Source organism: Myotis yumanensis, unplaced genomic scaffold (assembly GCF_028538775.1).
Source record: "Myotis yumanensis isolate MYYU_CA2020_CCGP unplaced genomic scaffold, mMyoYum1.0.hap1 SCAF_13, whole genome shotgun sequence".
NCBI classification, from domain to species: domain Eukaryota; kingdom Metazoa; phylum Chordata; class Mammalia; order Chiroptera; family Vespertilionidae; genus Myotis; species Myotis yumanensis.
Genome location: NW_027223764.1, coordinates 49578196 through 49596674, shown reverse-complemented (window position 1 = coordinate 49596674; position 18479 = coordinate 49578196). Strand labels below are relative to the sequence as shown.

Sequence of the window (18479 nt, the reverse complement as noted above, 5' to 3'; positions counted from 1 at the left end):
TCACCTTAGAGTTTACAGAGCACCCTCAGTGCATGACCTCAACTGCACCTCACTGAGCTTTGTGCCTTACGCGGCATCAGTGTCTGGGTTTTATTGATTTCCAGGAATCCGAGGTCCTGAGAAGAACAAAGCCAGGGAAGCAGAGAGAGGGGCAGATGAGGAAACAAGTTGCACAATAACCTACAACTATTGCAAAAGCATATGCATTTGTATATTTCAAGAGCAGGGCTTGCTCAACCAACTTTTCTTTGTCCTTCACCTCAACGTTACTACCCAGATAGTGGGAAAGAGCTGGAAGCTTCTTGGCATTTCTGGGCAGGGGTGGAGGAGCTAGAGGGGTTGCAGAGGCTGCAGCATTCTGTGAGGACAGTGGCAGGGGAGCTTCCACCTGCAGGGGTCACTCTTTTGCTTCCTGGTCTAGATGTTGGAGAGCCCTCACTTGCTTTCTATGGGATGGATGTCCTTACATCCTTGCCTTCATCTCTCCACTTCCTTAGCTGGTGTTTCCTCTGTGTATTGCTCTAGGAAGCAGTTTGGACCCCTGAGCCCCTGATACACTATTGCGGGCATCCCCCAGGAAACTCTCACTTCCAGTGGCCATGGGGCAGTTGCCTGCCCTACTGCTGTTGCTGTCATCTCCGCTCCCTTCTAAATCCCTGTGGCTTCATCTCTTGCATCAAGCCTTTGCCTCGGTCCACACACCACCTTCCCAATGCCTGCAGTGCTCTCCTTTGGCCACTCCATTGGTGGTGCCGACTGCTCCTGGGTGTAGTTGCTGCTGTGGCATTCCCTTGTGTATTGTAGAGGCTATTATGCCCATTTCTTCGGCTGATATGAGATGGCTGTTTCCCATACTGCAATATATATTTTTTAAATATATTTTTATTGATTTCAGAGAGGAAGGGAGCAGGAGAGAGAGATAGAAAGATCAATGATGAGAGAATCATTGATTGGCTGCCTTCTTCATGCCCCCTATTTGGGATCAAGCACACACTCAGGGCATGTGTCCTTAACTGGAATCGAACCTGGGACCCTTTAGTCCACAGGCTGATGCTCTATCCTCTGAGTCAAACCAGCAAGGGCTATACTGTAATTTTTTGAAGGAGGATCCTATAGTAGAGCCTCTTGTGCCCCAAATGATAAAACCCATTATTAACATCCTCATTTTAGGATGTTCATGTGCCTCCCTGAGATCTGGGTCAGCATGGAGGCTGAACTGAACTGAATCATTGCTCTCCACTCCCCCACAGAGCCTATCTGACAAATCTTAATCTGGTAGCTAGACAAACTCCTATTTATGGTGACTTTTATGCAACTTAGCTTCTATTAACTGCTACTTCCTAGCCTATTAAGTATTCCCTCTCAATGCCCTAGCATCCCCCTATAACACAGACTATAGTGTTTCCTTCATCTAACTCCACATTACAACAGGGTCTAATTTTATTTATGACCCAACCCAGACACTCCTGTTACAATGATAACCTTTGCCTTCCTCAGTTACACCACCAAGACTGAGACGACTCAGATCTCAAATGATGATCACAATGGCTTTCATGAATAAGAACCAGTCAGAAATGAAGATCACCATAGCTGACATCAAAAATACATTGAAAAAAATTTAAAGTAAGCTGGATGAAGCAGAGGATAGAATCAGTGATTTGGAAGACAATGTAGAAAAAATACTCAATCAGAGCAACAAAAACAAAAAAGAATTTTTTAAAAAGAGATAGTGTAAAGGAACTTTGGGACAACATGAAACGTAACAATACCCACAAATTGGGGTACAAGAGGGAGAGGAGAGTGAGCAAGGGAGAAAGAACCTGTTTGAAGAAAGAATGAAAGGACACTTCCTAACCTAGAAAAGGAAATGTCATACAAGTTCAGAAAGTCCCAATAAAAATGAGGACAAAGAGGCCCACATCAGGATACATCACAATTAAAATGGCAAACTTTAAAGACAAAGACAGAATATTAAGGGCAGCAAAAGAAAGACAGTCAGTTACCTATAAGTGAGCTTCCATAAAGCTGTCAGCTGATTTCTCAACGGAAACACTATAAGCCCAAAGTGAATGGCATGAAGTATTCAAAGTCATGAAAAGCAAGGACCTGAATCCAAGACTACTCTAGCCAGCAAAGCTATCATTCACAATTGAAGGTGAAATAAAAAGCTTCCCACACACACACACAAAAACAGACAAAAAGCTAAAGGACATTATTACCACCCAACCAGGATTGCAAGAAATGCTAAAGAGACTATTGTAAGAAGAAAAAGAGAGAGAAGAGAGGGAACATATGCATAAACACTAAAAATGGCAATAAATACAATAAATAAGTAACGACTTATACTAATAAAAGCCTAGGTGGCCCTCGTATCCTTGCGAGACACCCTCACATCATCACAAGATGACTGCCCCATGTCGTCACAAGATGTCTGCCCCATGTCATCACAAGATGGCCACCACAAGATGGATGGCAGCAGAAGGCGAACAGGCCAGCATGGGAGGGCAGGTGGGGGTGCTCAAGCCAGCAGGGGAGGGCAGTTGGGAGTGAAGAGGCTGCCAGGGGAAGGCAGTTAGGGGCAACCAGACCTGCAGGGGAGGGCAGTTGGGAGTGATCAGGCTGACAGGGGAGGGCAGTTGGGGGTGATCGGACAGACAAGGGAGGAGTCAGGTGTCAATCAGGGGAGTGGTTAGGGGGCAATCAGGCTGGCAGGCAGAAGTGGTTAGGGGCAATCAGGCAGGCAGGCAGGCGAGTGGTTAGGAGGCAGCATTCCAGAATTGTGGGAGGGATGTCCGACAGTCCGAAATCCCCTGAGGGGTCCCAAATTGAAGAGGGTGCAGGATGGGCTGAGGGACACCCTCCCAGTGCATGAATTTTGTGCTCCGGGCCTGTAGTCTATATATATATATACACACACACATATATGCCAAAGTGACTGGCCAACCAGACACTGACCATCAGGGGGCAGACACTCAATGCAGGAGCTGTAGAGCAATAGCAACTTTGCAGAGTGCCCTCTCACACTCCAGGACCCATCGGGGGATGTCTGAGAGCTGGTTTTGGCCAATCCCCTCAGGCCAGTCTGAGGGACCCCACTGGTACATGAATCCGTGCACTGGACCTATAGTCAATTATAACCTTAAATATAAGTGGATTAAGTGCTCCAATCAGAATACATAGAGTAGCTGAATAGATAAAAAACAAACAAACATTACCCATATATATGCTGTCTACAAGAGACCCACCTCAGAACAAAAGACTCACATAGGATGAAAGTGAAGGGATGGAAAAATTTTTCCAAGCACATGGAAATGAAAAAATAGAGGGGTAGCAATATTTATATCTGACAAAATAGACTCCAAAACAAAAAGCATAATAAGAGCCCAAGAAGGTCACTACATAATACTAAAGGGATCATTCCAAAAGAGAATATAACCCTGATAAACATATATCCAACCAATATAGAAGCACCCAAATACGTTTAAAAAAAAAACCCAAAAAACTTTTGGAGGACTTTAAGGGAGAGATTGACATTAATACAGTCATAGTAGGGGATTTTAATACCCCACTGACATCACAGGAGAGATCTTCCCGACAAAAACTCAACCCAAAATCAGTTGAAGAAAGGAAATAATAAAAATTAGAGCAGAATTGAATAAAATAAAGAAAAAAGGACTATACAAAGAATTGATACAAAGAGTTGGTTCTTTGAAAAGATAAATCAAGTTGACAAACCCCTGGTTACACTCACCAAAGAAAAAAGAGAAAAGACTCAAATAAACAAAATCAGAAATGAAAGAGAGGAAGTTACCACAGACATCACAGATATACAAAGGATCACACTAGAATACTATGGAAGACTATCTGCCACATAATCAAGAATAGATGAATAAGTTAATAGAAATATATAACCTTCCTAAAGTGAACATGAAGAATTGGAAACTCTAAACAGACTGGTAAACAGTGAGGAGATTGAAATGACCATCAAAAACCATGCAAAAAATAAAAGTATAGCACGAGATGGCTTCATCAGTAAATTCTACCAAATATTCAAAGATTTGATGCCTATTCTTCTGATAATCTTCCAAAAAATTGAAGAAGCAATACTTTCTAACACATTTCATAGGGCCAACCTAACCCTCATACCAAAACCTGGCAAGAATAACACAGAAAAAGAAAACTACGGACCAATATCTCTGACAAATGCAGATGCAAAAATCCTAAACAAAATACTAGGCAATGGAATGCAATAATACATTTTAAAAAAGAATACATCATGATTAAGTGGGGTTAATTCTAAGGGCACAAGGACAGCTCAGCATACACAATCAGTCAGGATAACACACCACAGTAACAGAACAAAGGATAAAAAGTCATATGATCTTATCAATAGATGCAGAAAAAGCATTTGATAAGATACAACATCCAGTTATGATTAAAATAATCAATAAAATGGGTATAGAAGCAAAGTACCTCAACATAATAAAGACCATATATGACAAACCTCCAGCCTTTATCATACTCAATGGTGTAAAACTGAAAGTTGCAAGATATAAAATCAATGTAAAAATTCCACTGCTTTCCTATATACTAACAATAAAACCTCAAAAAAATAAATGAAAAAGAAGTCCTTTTGCAATTTCAACCATAAGAAAAAAATTCCGTGGAATAAACTGAACAACGGATGTGAAGGACTTATGTACTGAAAACTACAAAGCATGATTAAAAGACATTGAAAAACACACAATAAAATGAAAAGATATTTCGTATTCATGAATTGCAAGAATCAATATAGCTAAAATGGCCATATTACCCAAAATAATATATAGATTAAATGTGAGCCCTGTCAAAATCCAAAGTCATTTTTTTAAACAAACAGAACCTAAAACATCAGCTTTGTATGGAAACACGAAGACCCCCTAATACCCAGAGCAATCCTGAGGAGAAAAAAAAAACCACGAAGCCAGAGGTATAACACTACCTGGCTTCAAATTATACTACAGAACTATAATAATCCAAACAGCACGACATTAGCAGAGAAACAAACACAGATAAAAATGCAACAGAATTGAGAGCCCAGAAATAAAACCAAAGGAGCCCAAAACACAATAAGGAGAAAAGAAAGCTTCTTCAATAAATGGCACTGGGAAAGTTGGAAAGCCAGATGCAAAAGAATGAAACTAGATTACAGCCTGTCCCCAGGTACAAAAATTAATACAAACTGGATCACCGACCTAAATATAAGATCTCAAATAATAAATTGCATAGAAGAAAACATAGGTCCTAAAAATAGGGACCTTGGTTATATAGAACATTTTATAAATTTGACCATAAAGGAAAGAAAAGAAAAAAATAAATGACATGAACTATATCGAACTAAAAAGCTCTGTGCAGCAAAAGAAACTGACAACAAAACAAAAAGGCAACCAACTGAATGGGAGATGATATTTGCAAACAACAGTTCCAACAAGGGGCTAATATCCAAAATACATAAAGAACTCAGACAACACCAAGCAAACAAACAATCCGATTAAAAAATGGGCAGGGAACCCAAACAAGCAGCTCTCCCAAGAAGACATACAGTCAACAGAATATGAAAACATGTTAAACTGCACTAGCTACTAGAGAAGTGCAAATAAAAACTACAATGTGATATCACATCACACCTGTTGGAATGGCTATTTTCAACAAGACAGGTAATAACAAGTGTTGGAGAGGTTGTGAAGAAAAAGGAACGCTCATTCACTGCTGGTGGGAATGTAAACTGGTACAGCCACTATGGAAAACAGTGTGGATGATTCTCAAAAAACTAAGAAGAGAGTTATCATAGAATCCAACAGTCCCTCTTCTTGGGTATCTACCCCCAAGCTCAAAAACATTTATTCACAGAGATATATATACCCCTGCGTTCATTGCAGCATTATTCACAGTGGCCAAGACATGGAGACAACCCAAGTGTCTTTTGATAGAGGATTGGATAAAGATGAGGTACATACCTACTATGGCTATGGCTCAGCCATAAGAAAAAATGAAATACTTCCATTTGTGATAACATGAATTGACCTTGAGAATATTATCCTATGCAAAAAAATGTCAGTCAGGCCTGTTCAGCATGGCTCAGTGGTTAAGTGTTGACCTATGCACCAGGAGGTCATGGTTCAATTCTCGGTCAGGGCACATGCCCAGGTTGAGGGCTCGATCCCCAGAGTAGGGTGTGTAAGAGACAGCCGATTAATGATTCTCTCTCATCATTAATGTTTCTATCTCTTTCTCTTCCTCTCCCTTCCTCTCTGAAATCAATAAAAATACATTAAAAAAGAAAAAATGTCAGTCAGAGACCTAAGAACAATATTATTTAATTCATATGTGAAATATAAAACTGAAACTCATAGACACAGATAACACTATGGTGGGTAACAGACAAAAGAATGTGGAGGGTAGTAAAGGGTAAAAAAAAAAAAAGCCAAATGTATGGTAATGGAAGAAGACTTGATGAAGGGTTGTGGACACACATGCAATGTAAAGATCATGTATCATAGAAATACACATTTGAAAGCTATATGATTCTATTAACCAATGTTACCTCAATAAATTTAATAGAATAAATAGATAAATTTCAAAGGAAAGAAAAGAATTAAATTATTTCATTCTAGTGCCAAAATAATAGGGGCATTAAAACCACAGAGTCTTGGCTACCTGAGGACACTGAAGCACAGAGATTAACTTGCCTGAGGTCCAACTCTAAGAAGAGGAATATGCCTCGAGCAGGGATCCTCAAACTACGGCCCGTGGGCCACATGCAAATACAAATATTGTATTTGTTCCTGTTTTGTTTTTTACTTCAAAATAAGATATGTGCAGTGTGCATAGGAATTTGTTCATAGTTTTTTTTTTTTAACTATAGTCCAGCCCTCCAATGGACTGAGGGACAGTGAACTGGGCCCCTGTTTAAAAAGTTTGAGGACCCCTGGCCTAGAGGAACATAAAGCAGGTGAAAGTACGATTTTCAATTGGGGAAGTCAATGGCTGAGGTGCAGGCAGAGGGAGTTTCTGACTTGATTCCAGCATAGATCATGCCTCCCCCACCAAAATGAAGGATAAGCACCAGGAACAGACTTGATGGGCACATGACCTCATGGAGGCCTGTGAGTCCTGCCTGTAGACGGGTCCTGGCTGCTGCTGGGAGTTAGAGGCCTTGAGAGCTCAGCCAGTGCATCTGGGCAGCACTAGGTGTTCTGAGGCAGGAGAGGTGACATGTGTGAAGCTGGAAGTGTTGAAGGAGTTTGGAGACTAAGAGAGCAAACCAAAATAAGGTTCAGCCTAAACTAATTTATCTGGCTGCTTTTTTCCCTCCCCAATAATCCAGAATTCACATGAGCTGTTTTTTATTTTATTTTTTCTCTCAAACCTTGAATTCACACCAGGTGGCAACCTTCCCTGTGCCTCCTCTATCAAGCTGCTTCCAAAAAACATTTCCAGCAGACTTTCAATTCCTTGCTTTAATTCTTTTCTCAACTCCAGTCACTAGTGCCTCTGTGCCTACTCCATTATTTCAATCTCATTGGCAAAGGTCAAAAAAGGCCCTAAGTTGCCAGCCTTATGGTTAATCTTCCTTCCTAAGTCATCAAAACATTTTTAAAAACTCTCCAAATTCAGGTTCTTATTTTAAGCTTAGCTTCACGGCATATCCACCAAGTCTTTTATGCTTTTGAAAATATCCCATAACATATACCAGTGTATGGTATGTGAGCCTCGCACCCTGTGGGACTCTGAGGAAGGCCATCTGGAAGTGGACCGTGGGACCTTGGGAGCCTGGTGAGTGTGTGAGCCCAGACTGCAAACTACAGGGAAACAGCTGGCATTTTGATCTCACACAGTTTGCACACAGGTACACCCCACCCCTGCCCACACCTGCTTGCTTTGTTTTCTGGACTCTCTATAACCATGAGCTGTGAAAGCTGTGATGCGGAAAACTTCACCAGCAGGCCCCACCGATGTCCACATAAGTCTAATGAACCCAGGTCCTTCACAGCCAGTCCTCTGGTTTATTTCTTTAAAGCCAGCAGGCAAGCCCTAGCCGGTTTGGCTCAGTGGATAGAGCTTGGCCCTGTGGAACAAAGGGTCCCAGGCTCCATTCCCAGTCAGGGCACATGGCCAGGTTGTCGGCTCCATCCCCAGTAGGGGACAGGCAGGAGGCTGCCAATCAATGGTTCTCTCTCATCACTGATGTTTCTATCTCTCTCCCTTCCTCTCTAAAAATCATAAGAAAAATAAAACCAGCAAGCAACACACTGATGTTTTTGTAAGACATCAGCTCTTGGCAGAACACATCGCGTAGTCCAGTTGGTGGAGGCAGGACGGGAGGTGGTGTGAATGTAGTGGGGAAATCCCAGGTGGCAGCCCTGATTGACAGTTGGGGACCACCTGGAAAACACCAATAGGCGTATTTTTGGACCTGGAATCAGTGGTGCAAAAGCTGCCACTGGCAAATGAAAGGAAAATAAAGAAAATGGGTCACTTGCCTGGCCAGAGTGGCTCAGTTGGTTAAGCATCATCCCATGAACTGAAAGATCACCAGTTCAGTTCCTGATCAAGGCACATGCCTGGGTTGCAGGCTCCACCCCCAGTAGGGAGTGCACAGGAGTTAGCCAATTGATGTTTCTCTCTCTCTCCCTTTCCCTTCCGCTCTCTCTCTCAAATCAATAAAAACATATTCTAAGAGGAAAAGAAAATGGTTCTTTTAAGCACCCTAAATTCTTCTGGAGGCCCTGAGGATGCTGTGGTCCCGGGGACAGGGCAGGAATTGGTGCTTCCCCCAAACTCTGTGTGGGCAGCAGGAGCAGTAGGGGTGACTGCCCCACCCCACTGTGAGAGGCAAAAACTGACACTTTTAAAACTGAAGTGGTGGAAGTTGTCCAAGCCTAATACCCTCCCTCATCTCCAGCCTTTTTAAAAGTTGGCAAGTACACTAGGCAATTAAGCAACACACTAAAGGAATGCAATAATCACCAAGAATTCAAATGGTGGTTTAAGTTTAGTGTAGGTCTTTCAAAGTTATTAACATAAAATACATGTTTGTTTTGCCTGGTTTTACAAAGCAAAGTTCGTATTATTTATCTCTGTTGCAAAATTTGTCAAGAAAATGTCTTGGGTAATAATTAACTTTAAAATCTTACAGTTGGGCCCTAACCGGTTTGGCTCAGTGGATAGAGCATAGGCCTGTGGACTGAAAGGTCCCAGATTCAATTCCCGTTAAAGGCATGTACCTTGGTTGCGGGCACATCCCCAGTAGGGGGTGTGCAGGAGGCAGCTGGTCGATGTTTCTCTCTCATCGATGTTTCTAACTCTCTATGCCTCTCCCTTCCTCTCTGTAAAAAATCAAAAAAATATATTTATAAAAAAATAAATAAATTATAAAATAAAATCTACAGTTGGTAAGAAAAAATAAATTTGAAGCTGTGAATGAATATATTTTATACGTCATTTGAAGTATGTCTCTTGAAAATGTGGGTCTATTTGCCAATGAAAACAACCTGTTTCTAGAAGTTATGAAATGTATTCATGAATCTGTCCAACTAAAAAATGCTAATTACTTGCTTTTAGATGTCACTACTAGTTAAGTTTTCTAAGAATTAAGAATTCTAATTCAATTGGAAAAAAGTATATGATGTTGGTAATGGAATGTGTAAGTTGTCTGTCTCCTTAGTAGGCTGGGAGAAACCCAGAATCAAAGCTGGCGTGTCTGTGTCCCGAGCACAGGGTCCAACACACCAGAGGTGGTAGTGGATGTTGGCTACACGGGATGAGATGCAATTCTTTCCCTCACTCTCTCCACTACCAGGTGAGGACCATGTTCTGGTTTGTATCACTTTCCACCCTTCTGTGTGTGGTGACAGTGTCCTTCTCAGAACCCACAACCTGTGAAGATGCCCAGAAGGCCTGCTCAGTGATTGCCTGTGGCATCCCGGTCTCCAATGGCACCCCAGGCAGAGATGGGCAAGATAGAGCCAAGGGAGAAAAAGGAGAACCAGGTACCCAGGCTGGTCAGACCTCTTGAATCTTTACTCCCCAGAGGGATCTGGGACTGAGCCATGAGCAGGCTCCCCTTACATTATGATGGGGATGAATCTCTCAAGATAATTCCTGTACATTGTCATTGTCTCCTAAACAAAGACGCTGCTGTGACCTGGCTCCCACCTTTCCACGGGGGAATCGGTGGTGTGTGGTTGTCCGTAAGAGGCGGTATCTGCAGCCCGGGCAGCTGGCGCTGGAGGCAGGAGGTCTTTCTTTCTCAGGTCACCACTAGTTTGCTGTGGTTTCTGGAGTGAACGTGAATCTAGTGCTGAGGTTTCGGAGGAAGAGAATGAGAGACAGACACTGAGCCACATGTCCTTCATCTTCCAACAGGGCAGGGCTCCGAGGCTTGCAGGGCCCTCCAGGGAAACTGGGGCCTCCAGGAAGTAGAGGGGCTCCTGGGCCTCAAGGAGTTAAGGCCCAAAAAGGAGATTGTGGAGACAGTTCAAGTAAGGAGCTCATCTCAGCATGGTGTGGGCTGAGGGGACCAGCCCCGGAAACTGGAGGGCCAGGTGGGAGGGGCCCTTCTCTGCTGCCCCACTGGCAGACCTTCCCTCTGCTTCCTGACCCAGCACTCTCACTCCTCCCAGTCCTTCTTGGGGCCTGAAGGGATTCCCACAGGCGCTTGAGAACAGACTTGCAACCCTGCTGGCCACCCCTCAGTGGCCCCTGCAGATGGACCAGCTCCCTCAGCTGGAGCACCAATGCCAGGCTCCTGGATGTGTGGGAGGAAACTGCTCCCCTTGGGTGTTGGATTTAAGTTTTTTTTTTTCACAAGAGTGGCATGAAGATGATGGGCTTCATAAGATCTCTGGTGCAATATAGTAATGAATAGAGTAACTAAATAAATTCATCCAAAGTGAAATAAAGTAATTAGTAACAACAAAACAAAAGTGATGACCTCACATAAATATTTGCCCACTGGCCCGTCACCATTATAAGAATACTAGTGATCCCACCATGCCACAGGACACCCCAAGTCCCACCAGGCCGGGAGACCCAGAGTCAAATCCCCGCCCACCTGCACATGCCTCCCCAGGCACACAGCACCACCCACCCACCCAAGCCTTGCTTGCACACAGCCTCCTGGTGACCAGTCTTTGGTCATTATGAGTGACGGCGTCCCAGCCAAGGGGTTTTTATAGTAGAGATTAAAGACCTTGCCTTGAATTAGAAATGAAAGCATGATTAAGAAAATTTTTCAAGAACAGAAACTAAGATGGAGGCATAGGTAAACACCTGAAATTGCTGCCTCGCACAACCACTTCAAAAATACAACTAAAAGACAAAATGAACATCATCCAGAACCACAGGAAGGCTGGCTTAGTGGAAATTCTACAACTAGAAGGAACAAGAAAAGCACACTGAGACTCAGAGGAGGTGCGGAAGTAAAGTGCAGAGGTACAGAGGCGCAAGCAGAAAGGGCTGGAAACTGAGGACACGGTTGTCTTTTTCAATCGGGAGGGAGACACAAGCTCCCGACTGCTCTAAACTCCAGTTCTGGGCAAGTCTCTGGGGACCCAGACTCACACGGGGAGAAACTGGACTGTCTGGCATCAGGCAGAACTCGAGGGCAGCTTTCTCTCAGAGGTGCTTGCAGCTGTTACTGCAGGAAACTGAGACCCGGGGCCTCTTAGGGCAGGACTAAGGATCAGCCATAGCTGTTTGCTCCACCCTGTTGATTCCCTGAGACCCTGCCCCACCCAAGCTGTGCACAAAGTCTTTTGCATATGAATGCCCTGGCCCTTTGCAATCTAAAATTATCTAACAAACTTCAGCTGGGTCAGAGAGACCCAGAACATCCAAAAGAAGGCCCAAGGCCACACAGCAGCTTGCATTGCTTCACAGCTGGGCCTCATCTGGGCACCTCTAAACCCCAAACAAAGAAGAGGAATCTGCAGATCTCTCCATAGCTCCTGCTGGGTAGCCTCAGGCAGAGGCTAAATTAGCACCTCCTTAGAGATCCAAGAGCCAGTGTACACAATGGTCAGAGTGGGACCATCCAGATTACAACTCCTCAGATCCATAAGGGACACACTCAGGGGGCAGACGCAATGAGCACCAAAGCCCCACTGAAGCAAGTCTTGCCCCATAAGGGTGTCTCCAGCACAGAAGTTCTCCCACTGCAGACACAGCTGATTCTGACAGCCAATTGGCCTGGAGGTCAATTCCTCCTAGTGATATCAACTACAATCAAGGCTTAACTACAACAAGACTGTGCACACAGCCCTCAAAGCAGTGCACCAAGAGTGTCTATCTCAGGTAATTGGGGAGGCTGAGCCATTGGGCCCTATAGGACACCTAGCACAGAAAGCCACCCTCTCAATACAGGGAAGCAGCCAAAATGCTGAGACAAAGAAACAGGCCACAAATGACAGAAATGGAGGAAAGCAAACTACTGGATATAGAGTTCAAAACCACACTTTTAAGGTTTTTCAAGAATTTTTTAAAAACCGCTGATAAATTTAGTGAGACCCTCAAGAAATCTAGTGAGGCCCTGGAGGATATGAAAAATGACCAACTAGAAATTAAGCATACACTGACTGAAATGAAGAATATTATACAGAGATCCAACAGCAGACTAGAGGATCCCAAGAATCAAGTCAAAGATTTGAAATATGAAGAAGTAAAAAACATCCAACCGGAAAAGAAAAAAGAATCCAAAATTATGAAGATAGTGTAAGGAGCCTCTGGGACAACTTCAAGCTTACAAACATCCGGATTACAGCGGTGCCAGAAGAAGAGAGAGAACAAGATATTGAAAATCTATTTGAAGAAATAATGACAGAAAACTTCCCCTACCTGGTGAAAGAAATAGACTTACAAGTCCAGGAAGCACAGAGAACCCCAAACAAAAGGAATCCAAAGAGGACCACACCAAGACACATCATAATTAAAATGCCAAGAGCAAAAGACAAAGAGAGAATCTTAAAAGCAGCAAGAGAAAAGCAGTTAGTTACCTACAAGGGAGTACCCATAAGATTGTCAGCTGATTTCTCAACAGAAACTATGCAGGCCAGAAGGGAGTGGCAAGAAATATTCAAAGTGATGAATAGCAAGAACTTACAACCAAGATTACTTTACCTAGCAAAGCTATCATTCAGAATTGAAGGTCAGATAAAAAGCTTCACAGATAAGAAAAAGCTAAAGGAGTTCATCACCACCAAACCAGTATTATATGAAACGCTGAAAGGTATTCTTTAAGAAGAGGAAGAAGAAGAAAAAGGTAAAGATAAAAATTATGAACAACAAGTACATATCTAAGTGAATCTAAAAATCAAGTGAATAAATAATCTGATGAACAGAATAAACTGGTGAATATAATAGAATCAGGAGCATAGAAAGGTAGTAGACTGACAATTCTTGGGGGAAAAGAGGTGTGGTGGTGCAGGAAGAGACTGGACAAAAATTGTACACTTATGGATGAGGACAGTGGGGGGGGGTAAGGGCAGAGTGTGGGGTGGGAAACGGGTGGAGGGGAGGTATGGGGGGAAAAAAGAGGAACAACTGTAATAATCTGAACAATGAAGATTTAATAAAAAAATTTTTTCTCAAAAAAGAGAATGAGTTTGCTCTTTTCTTATAAATGAGTGTAATATTACAGTATTTAAGCAGTATGTGAAGAAAAGGATGAAAGTTATCGTTACTGCAAGTGTTATTACTAGTTTCAGAGTTACAGTTTATAAAAGTTATGAATTATGTCTGAGAAGGAATACAGTTATGTTTTGTTTTCTCTCTTCCTTTTGTTTTCTTATTTTTCTAGAAAAAGCATACTTTTTTTCCCCTAAAATACACTCTATTCTTGAATTTAGGGTCTCTTTCTCAATATATGCCCTTCTCCCGTTACTTTGCACTTACGGAGACTAAGCTGACTAACTTAGAGAGAGAGCTGAGGAGCCTGGAGGCGGAACTGGACTGCATAAAAAATGTAAGCCTCTGCCTGCCCCCCTGGGTTCCCGCTCTCCCCTTGTCCTTGAGCGCTCTGGGTTTTCAGGAGGTGGAAGAGAACTAACAATTGTGAACACGGATTATATACAAGGGCCTGTGCTAGGTTGGCATTTTCTCATAACATGGTTTCATTCTGTCCCCTCATCACTGCTGTTTGTGAACATTATGCTTATTTAATTTACAAGTTAAAGGAAATAGGTCCAGGAGTTACAATTAATTCATTCAGCATCACCCAGGTGGGAAGCAGCAAAGAAAAGCTTGCATGGAGGTCTGCTGCCTCCAAATCCTTTCTCCTTCCTCAGCACCCGCTGTTCTCAGACGGTTGTCCCTGCCCCTTTCTATCCTGGGGTCCAAGCCTGGCAGCGGGGCCCACGCCTGTTTCCCTGTCCACCTGCACTGGGGCAGTTTGTGCCTGGGACTGTCTCCAGGACGGGCTCCCCCAGGAGAGGCGGGTTCTGCCAGGGCCCTCTCTACGCTAAGGAGCTTCCCCTCACTAGGACCTGACCTGAGGGGGTTGCACATGGGCTCCTCATCAGAGTCCTGACTCCCAGACAAGGGCATGGTCACCTCCTGGCCTGGGCTCCAGGCCAAGTCAATCCCACCCATCCTTTGTGATTTCAGTGCAAACCTTCTCCTTGGGCAAGAGATCTAGAAAGAAGCTCTATGTGACCAACGGTGAAAAGATGCCTTTTTCCAAAGTGAAGGCTCTGTGTGCTGAGCTCCAGGCCACCGTGGCCACCACCAAGAACGCCGAGGAGAACAAAGCCATCATGGACGTGGCCAATGACCATGCCTTCCTGGGCATCACAGATGAAGCTACCAAAGGCCAGTTTGTGTATGTGACAGGAGGGAGGCTGACCTATAGCAACTGGAAGAAGGATGAGCCTAATGACTTTGGCTCAGTGGGGACTGTGTGTGCCTACAGGAGGATGGGCTCTGGAATGACATCTTCTGCTCTGCCTCCTTCATGGCCCTGTGTGAATTCCCAGCCTGAAGAGGCATTTCCTCAGCCCCTCCTCGGCTCTGCTGAGCTCTCTGCTGTGCTAATAGAAAATTCAGGGATGTTTTTCTCATGCCCAGTGTTGACTCATTCTTTGGTGGGGATGGGAGGAAAATGAAGGGATAGATTTGATTATGGGATTAGGGAGTGAAAAGAGGCTGACATGAGGGTTTCTGATCCAGTTCTTGGCAGAAGACACCCTCTGTCTTGCCTAAGAGCATAGCACTGGGTCACAGTCAAACCATGGAAAGGGCCCAGTCTAGCCCTCTCCTTTCTCAGTGAGGACACTGTGGCCTTTCACAGGGACCCACGGAGGGCCACATCATTGTCAGTCAGCAGCGGGTCTCAGCCTCCAAGAAATCCAATTCCTTTTGTTGAAGTGCTGCCACCACTTGAACAAAAGTGGTCTTGATCTCTCCCCATGGCTAGCCCAGTCCTATCTGTGACATGGGCATGTCTTTAGTAGCTCATGTGCTGCACCAGAAAACCCTTCACCTACTGTAACACCTCGCAATATCCAATGTCCATAATAGAAGTCAAAACCTGTAGAGAATGTTTATAAAACTTTATTTGAACCAAACAGAAGTTACACCTGGAAGCCAGACCACTGCCTGAGAAAATGCTTCTCAGAATGACAGTTTGTAGCTTCCTTTGTGGACTTGGAAGTGAGGAGGGAACTAAGGGAGAAACTGAAGGTGGAGGAAAGCCAGGCAGGAAATGGATTGCAGGGTAGGTGAAGAGATTCTGTGCTCTCTTGAGGTTGGTTTCTCTTGAGGGGTCTGAAAAGAGGCAGTTCAAAGGTGTGTTAACCCTTTTACTAAAAACACTAGATGCCTGGAGTGTGACTACTCACTGTGACCTGCCCAGATAGAAATCTGTGATCAGATCACCCTGGGAGGTTACGTTCCCTGGAACCCCTTTTGCTTCCACAACAACACGGTACCATGACTAGTCCCAGGAATCCTCAAGTGGCTGTGGCCTCCTAATAGCCACCAGGGCAATCTTGAGGACAAAGGACAGCCTTTCCTCCCAGCATACTTTTAGGACTCATTTGATATGGCCCCTGCCAGCATCACTGAGGGGGGCAAAAGGTCAGGCAGATTCCTGACCTCCCTCTTCACAGGGCACTATCAGTCTCAGTCTGTCCGTGTTCAGTGTTCCCTTCCTCCTGGGACATCCTCATCCCATTATAGGTCAATGGATCCACTATTAGTAGACACAAGAGGAAAAACTCCCCAATGGTGAGCTTCATACCCTGAGGGCCAAATGCAGCGTCAATCAGTAGGCAGACCAAACCCCCTCTGAGCAGGATTCTGATGCTGTGGCGCACAGGCCTGCTCATGACCATGCATGTTTGTAGCAATCTCAGAGTCGGTGGAGCTGAGAAGCTGCAGAATCCATGCAGCAAACTGGGGAGAGAGTGAATTGCAGCTCCAATTAGAGACCATTCACCAAATAAGATTGAATAATAGTTCATGAATGTGCTAAAGGCTATTTAATAAAATGTTCATATTAAAATTAGTTTTCTATTCTATTTTTCTTTGTGTCTGAACTACCAGAGAGAGCACCATAAACTTAGGACATGCTGGATGAGTATTTGTTGAATGGGTATATCCCCCTAAAATCCCCACATGGGTGCATGGATTGGATCTGACAAACGAATGTAGGGAGAGGCCTCTCCCAGGTGCCTCCTCCTGCAGGACTGCAGGGCAGGGGTGAGAGGTGGCCCGGGAAATGCTGAAGGCTGGTTAAGTAGGGGTGACGGGGCAGGACCAGGCCTCTAGCACACCTAGGCTGTCACATCACTGTGTTTTCAATCCCAGGAGACTCTCCTTCAAGCACTGCACCTGAGGGCAATGCCAAGAGTAATTTCGTGATGTTGAGCAGAACAATTCTCTATTTTCATTAAAGTCCATTCTGCTTACCAGAGGAGTGGAAGACTACTTCAAGTTTAGAGGTACCTATCAAACCAATCATTAGGCAAATAGAAAAAGGAAAGACCAGAAACTTTTAAGAAGAAAGATACACATACAATGACTGAGCAAAGAAGATTTTTGCAACCAAGGACGAAAGTTAAGGCCTAAATTTTCCACAGCCAAGAAAACAAGGAGAAAACGGGCTGGTAACCATTATATAATTTTATTTTTTGTAGGGGGCAGTGGGGTCGTGCTCTATCTTGAGGGGAATGTCTTTGGGTTTGTACTGTGCATGAAGCACAGTGTCTTTAGATATAAAATTGTAGAAGCCTGTAGTCTACTTCACATGGATTGTTTCCTCCTTTGTAATGGCCATCCCCTAGTCAGGGAAACAGTAAAATCTATAGGACAAGCACAAATTCTTCCATTCCCCTTCCAGCCTTCTCCTCTGCCTGTTCTTCCCCTGACCTTGCACGTGATCCTCTTTTCAGAGCTCCTCTCTCTAAATGCATCTGACTGCCACCATTCTGCCTCGAACTAGGATTGAGGCCACCACCTCCCTGAAATTCACTTCCCAATTCTTATCAGCAATAGGGGGACCTATGCAAGTTAGCTCCTGTGAAGGTGGCATAAATCTAAAGATACAGGATTCTCATGAGCTTCTAAAGATAGTAACTACAGTTCATCCAGGCTTCCCAGGACCTGGAACAAGAGGGACATATGGATTCAAGGAGATTCTCCAGACAGCCTCTCTCACTCCCTCGCGGGCTAAGGGCAGGCAGTTCCCTTCACTCAGGGATATGGGATGACGACATCTCTTACACAGGGGACCTAATGAAACCAGGGGCTCCAAGGACAGACCGTGGGCCTTAAGCAGCACATTCCCCTTGGACATCAGGAATGGGGAGGACTGAGCAATATCTTGAGCCCCGCTGTTTGCTGTATCTCTCCTCAGGCTGGCTTTTGGACCAAGAAATGGCAGGCCTGTCTGAGCTGCAATTTTTCTCTGCTGCCTCTTGCAAAGAGTGAGGACCCGAAGGTCATGGCTCAGCGCATTCCTGGACAGGAGGCTGATGCTGAGACCTCTGTGGAGCCTGGGCTCTGACTCCAGGATTGTGCCCAAGGGAGAGCCAGGCCTGGGTGTCTGTGCCATGTTGAGGCTGGAGGAGAGGCAGTAGGTTGGTGGGAAGTGAAGGTTGTCAAGCATCTCCCTGACTAATGCACTGAGTGGCATGTGAGCTCCCGGGCCTCAATCTCTATCTAAATTGCTCTGTCAAGGCTTCTCCCTGCTAAAGCTGGAGGAGTCAATGGTCACACAGATTCAGTCAGATCAGTGGGGCCCATTTCAGGAGCTAATGCTACAGGATCTCAGAACTGTTTTCAGACTTTGTTACCTGCCATTTTGTCCAAAGTCATTGTGGCCTGAACACTGATCACCTGTTTCTCAAGTCCATAGAAAGCCAGACCGAGAAAGTTAGAATGGCAAGTCCAACTTGCTGTCAAGGTGGGAACCTTGAATTTAAACTATATGTAAGTCAACA

General features: G+C 44.3%; 1 pseudogene; it reads left to right on the top strand.

The window, feature by feature from the left end:
* The window catches only part of LOC139022070 (mannose-binding protein A-like), a 45730-nt pseudogene extending 30714 nt beyond the window's left edge, over window positions 1-15016 (top strand).
* The last annotated feature ends 3463 nt before the right edge of the window (window positions 15017-18479 follow it).